Here is a 6,070-nt window from a genome sequence, read left to right on the forward strand (position 1 = left end):
AATTTACTGGGAAGGCGAAGAAAAGAGGAGTCCAGCCAACTGTAAAGCCCACTTTAGGTCAATAGTTTACATGTAGTTCCTTTAATAATTCTGACTTCTATTGTGTCTAAATTTATGTTTGAGGAACCTGGGGGTGGGGAAGCACACGATTTTTACATTTTTTGTAAAGGTGTGTTGTTTTTCCAAAGGAGAATTTCAATTCGTGGCCTACGAGCCAAATGAAAGAAGGAAATGCAAAAATCCCCACTAGGTCTTTGGAAACCTTGGTAGTGGCACACGGTAAAAAGCACTGTTCTCAGACAATGACTATCAGTGAGCTAACTGAAGACCTATTTAAGTAATAAAACAGTAAATGCTCAGGTTTCTGGCAAAAAGAAAAGAGAGATAATGTCTTCCTTAGTAATGACCATGCTTGGTGGCTCAGCTGTAAACCACTAGCTAATGTATAAGGGCCATCATCCTCCACTTACCTTGGAAAACAATACCAGCCTGCTGTATACTATGCCAAGTCACCTGTGTAAGAGCCAGCTTCTCGCTGCTCTTCCTCCCCTTCCAATCCTCAGAGGAGGGTTAGGGTAACCATGTAATTCATCGTGCACACCAGGAGACAGAAGACTGAAAGGCAGCACCACTGAATAATTACACAGGGACAGGTGCCAACCAGATATTTGTCAAGCACACTGGGACACATGACCAACACTCAGGTAGCCATGGAGAACAGTTCTATGTTGGGGCCGACATTTTTTTTTAAGGCTCACACAAACACACCCACCGAGGTGTGCTACAAACAAGTTATACAAACGGGGTGGCCCTACACATGTTGTTCTATCTCTTGCATATTTTATTTAAGAGATTACGATATGTTTATATGTCAGGGCACAGAGAGCCACTGATTTTTTTTTTTAAGTTTATTTTATTTAAGCAATCTATACACCAAACGTGGGGTTCAAACTCCCAACCCTGAGATCAAGAGCCGCATGCTCTACTGACTGAGCCAGGCGCCCCCATTTTTTCCAATCAACTACAGAATATGCCACTTTAAGGTGGTGCCATAATTTCTCAATCACCCACAACACTTAAAAGTCAATGTTAGATTTCTGTCATTATGAGCAGCCTGATAGAGGACATATAACTTCTATGGGTTTGAGTATTTTAAGACAATGGGCTTCTAATGGTGGTAATGCTAGGTCAAAATGTTGCCTTTTTTTAAGTTTATTTATTCACTTGAGAGAAAGAGAGAGAGAGAGAGAACACAAGCATGAGTGGGGGAGGGGCAGTCAGGGAGGGAGAGAGAAACCCCGGCAAAAATCACACGGTGAGGGATTGTCAGGACAGAGCCCCATGTGGGGATCAAACTCACAAACCATGAGATCATGACCTGAGCCAATATCAAGAGTCAGATGCTTAACTGACTGAGCCACCCAGGCACCCCCAAATGTTGCCATATTTGACGGGTTCTTCCCAACCTCTCTCCACAAAGGCTCAATCAAGTTACATCAAGACCGACAGTTAATGAACACTGTTGAATTTCTGCCAAGCCTGATAAGGGGAGGATGCTAACTCATTCCACTCTTGCCTTACACGTTCTCTTAACTCCAGACAGTCTGGGCCGTGGGCGTACTTGGAATTTTCCTGCTTTAGGCCTTTGCCCCTGCTGTTCCCTCCACTTACAATAGCATTCCACGCCATCGCTATAAATATCCTACTAATGACAAATACAATCTCCTCCATAGGCCTGTCCCAAGCCTGACTGGCTACAAACTCTCTTCCTCCTGGGGATGCCCACAACACTGTTTATTCCCGTGGCTGCAGCCCCGTCCCATGACCTGAATGACAGTCCACAGTCACCCCTAAATCATGGGGACAAATCATGAGGACTCAGAGACACGTGGTTACGGGCATGCACAGGCACAAAGTCACAGAGGCAAAACCTGCCCCAATTTCCAGGCCTCGGTTTCCTTTTCTATAAAATGAGGATTTAAAAACAGTACTTACCCCAGAGGTCCCTGGGGGGCTCAGTCAGTTAAACCTCCAGCTTCAGCTCAGGTCATGATCATGCAGTTTGTGCACTCAAGCCCCAGATCAGGTTGTCTGCTGTCGGCATAGAGCCCACTTTGGATCCTCTGTCCCCCCATCTTTCTATCTCTCCCCCCTCTCAAAAATGAATACACATTAAAAAAATAAAAACAAAATAGTACCTCCCCCAAGCACTTCCATTTTTATACAATTTTGAAAATGACATGAGAAAATGTATAGAACACCCTTAACATAGAGGAAATGATAAAGGAGTGCTAATAATTTATTACTGTTTAATATGCCTGACCCTTTGAGGGCATGGTGCATTCAACTGAATCCTATGCAATCCAGCACAGTAACTTGCAGTAGAAATCAAACAATATATGTGTTTGCTGAATGGAGCGTTTAATCACAGTTGCTCACAGGATCAAATAATAATAATAATGGAAGTCAATATGCATTAAGTGGTTAATGTATACTAAGAATTCTAAAGAATATTTCTTGTGCATTATCTCATTTGATGCTCACAAACAATTCTAGGAAGTAGAAACTATTCAAATAAGAAAAACAAGCCTAGGGCATCTGGGCGGCCCAGTCAGGTAAGCGTCTAACATCAGTTCAGGTCACGATCTCACAGTTCATGAGTTCGAGCCCCGCATCAGGCTCTCTGCTATCAGTACGGAGCCGGCTTTGGATCCTCTGTCCCTCTCTCTCTGCACCTCTCTCACTTGCATATACTCTCTCTCTTTCAAAAATAAATAAACATTAAAAAAAGAAAGAAAGAAAGAAAAACCAAGGTTTAGAAAGGTTACAAATCTTACCCAAGGCCAGAGGGGATAGGGAATTTAGACCCGCAGCCCTTCCTTAACCCACTGCAGAATCTTATCAAGTATTCATGTTAACTAGAGGAAGAAGTAGAGTCCCAAGATCTCCCAAACTTACATACAAATTCTTTCATAGAATATAAATGCCTTTATAGTTGTGGGCCTAGAGTTTCAAAGGGGAAAAACTGCTGCTTAGTACTAATGCAATTACTATGAGGGTACTTCTATCCTTCACTCATTCAACCCCCACCAGGTCTCTCCTCCATAAAACTAAAACTTTAAATTAAAAATAAAAAGAGCACTGGGGCACCTGGGTGGCTCAGTCAGCTAAGCATCTGACTCTTGGTTTCGGCTCATATCATGATCTCACAGTCCTGAGCCCAAGCCCCATGTTGGGCTCCATGCTGACAGTCCAGAGCCTGCTTGGGATTCTCTCTGCCCCTCTCTCTGCCCCTCTTCCTCTCTCTCTCTCTCTCTCTCAAAATTAAAAAAAAAAAAAAAGAAAAAAAACTTATTTAAAAAATTAATGAGCACAGAGGGCAGAGACAGATAAAGCAGTCTAACTGAGGAGGAATGCCAGGCCTCCAAGCCAAGGCCCCCTGAGGCTTCTTCTATTCCAGTGGATCCTGGACCTGACCAGGAAACCTTCAGATCCAAGCACAGAGTCATAGCATCCCGCTGCAGGGTGCTGCCCAGAACAGGAAACACGACCGGGCAACCTGGCAGTTTGGGAAACAATCCGAAAGTGGGCCTTGCACCCAAGCACCGGATCAGAAGCTGCGTGCCCCACAGTGAATTACTGCAAACCCCCAGCACGCAGCCACATCCTCACGACAGCCTGCCTGGGCTGGGTGGACACACAACTAATAAACATTCACTGAATTCTAGGCTTTTGCCTTCAAGTGTATAAACACAGCACTCAACTCTTTCCACACATGAAGATACTGAGGCGCAAGCATTATAAAGCAGCAGAGTCCCGGGTGGCTTGAAAGAAGAAATAAAGTGAGACAGCCAGGAAGTACCCTGTTTTCCCACAAAGCCACACTGATTTGTTGGATCGTTTGCTGGGCTTCCCCTCACTGGTCCTGTCAGGCAGACCACGGTCTTTCTTGATTTGGAAACATGTAAATGGAAAAACATAACATATGTGTACTGACCAATAAATGCTGATGGCTGTGGTCAATCAAAATCAGCTCAGGATGGAGCATCAAAGTCCCAGACATTGGGGTGCCTGGGTGGCTCAGTTGGTTGGGCGACTGACTTCAGCTCAGGTCCATGATCTCACTGTCTGTGGGTTTGAGCCCCATGTCAGGCTCTGTGCTGACAGCTCAGAGCCTGGAGCCTGCTTCAGATTCTGTGTCTCCCTCTCTCTGCTCCTCCCCATCTGTGTTCTATCAAAAATAAATTAACATTAAAAAAAATTTTTAATTAAAGACCTAGACATAAAGCACTGGCTCAGAGGCATCTGCGTGGCTCAGTCAGTTGATAATCCGACTTCAGCTCAGGTCATGATCTCACAGTTAGTTGAGTTTGAGCTCCTGCTGTCAGCACAGAGCCTGGAACCCACTGTGAGTTCTGTGTTCCCTCTCTCTCTCTGCCCCTCCCTTGCTCATGTTCTGTCTCTCTCTATCAAAAACAAATAAACATTAAAAACATTTTTTTTTTTTTATAAAGCACAGACTCGGCTGACCTCAAACCCTGCAAGCTTCCCTCTCCTCATTAACAACTGCACCTCCCAGCACTGATAAGAGCATTCATCATTCCTGGACGCAAGAACCTGGTGTGTATCCTGGGGCCGCCATTAATGGCAGTGGCAGAGAACGTCTCAACTTTTCTGAACCTCAGTGTCTTCTTCTGTAAAATGGTAATGATTATAATACCTATGCTTCACAGAGTTGTTTGAGGAGTAAATGACTTAATATACAGGCCTTATAGCAAAGTATAGCACACAAGGGCTTTTATGGACTGATAGAAGTACACAAAAATTTCCTTTAAGTTTTATTTTATTTATTATGAGAGAGAGAGACTGTGTGTGTGCAAGCAGGGAAGGGCAGAGAGAGAGAGAGAGGGAGAGAGAAAGAGAGAGAATCCCAGGCAGGCTCTGTGCTGTCAAGGCTCAATCTCACAAACCACAAGATCATGACCTGAGCCAAAATCAAGAGTCCAATGCTTAACCGACTGGGCCACCTAGCTGCCCCTACAAAAATTCCTATAAGCAGTAAGTGTCCAGGGACTCTGGATACCATTCACAGCTGGAATAACTGACGGAAAAGAAAACTTAACCAAACCGGTCAATCACCCTGACATAAAGTTTATTGGAAAATGACCATATGCATTTGCTATCCTTCTATCTTTATACCAATCATTCTAGAATTCTAAAGATCCAGGAATCATTTAATTGCTCTATAATAATTTGTAGCTTCCTACAGGGTGGTGACTAACTTCTACTTCAAGCAAGAAATTTAAGGGGAATAACATGAAGACATAAAGATAGTATAGAATGTGTTTCCATCAAAGCTGCTCTATGTAATTTGATCCAACAAATTCAGCTCCATAAAATCTAACAGGAGGTGGTGGTGCCAAGAACGAAGATTAAAAACCAGAGTGTTAAACAGAAGTGTTTTGAGTCAATTACGCAGTCAATTCGGCGCCTCCACGAACCTAAAATCAAAAGTTATCAGATTCAAAAGAGGAAAACTGACAAACCTAATGTAATAATAACTATCGTTTATTCAACGCTGCCTTTGCTCCATGCTTCACGCTGAGAGCTTCACCGCTACGCTGCCCATAATCTTCGCAACAACCACACGAGATGTGTGTTCTTGTGATCCCTAAGAGGTAAAATCACATACCCAAGGTCACCTGGCATGTAAGCAGAGAGGCTGGATTTGAACCGGCCCATCTGAAGTGCAAAGCCTGTGAGCCTGTAGCACATGGCCTCCAACCCAGGAAAGTGGAGCCAGAGCAGAGCTGATAAGGGGATTGAAGCCCCTAAGACCAGAAGACCAGCATGCATCCCCTTTGCAAACTCCTCCAAGCGTCACAGAGGTGGAAAGGAAACATGGTGGCAACGCTCCCCCCGGACAAGCTATTCCCCGTCTTCAGAGCTGGAGGAGACATTGGGCAGGTGGCACCCTTGAAAGCCCTAGGAAGCATAAGGCTAAGCCATGAGAAAGGAAGAATGCAGAGGAAGGAAGCCAAAGACACCAAGAAAACCCAACTGCACCTGC

The sequence above is a fragment of the Crocuta crocuta genome, unplaced genomic scaffold (genome assembly GCF_008692635.1).
Source record: "Crocuta crocuta isolate KB4526 unplaced genomic scaffold, BGI_CrCroc_1.0 scaffold126, whole genome shotgun sequence".
Classification (NCBI taxonomy): Eukaryota; Metazoa; Chordata; class Mammalia; order Carnivora; family Hyaenidae; genus Crocuta; species Crocuta crocuta.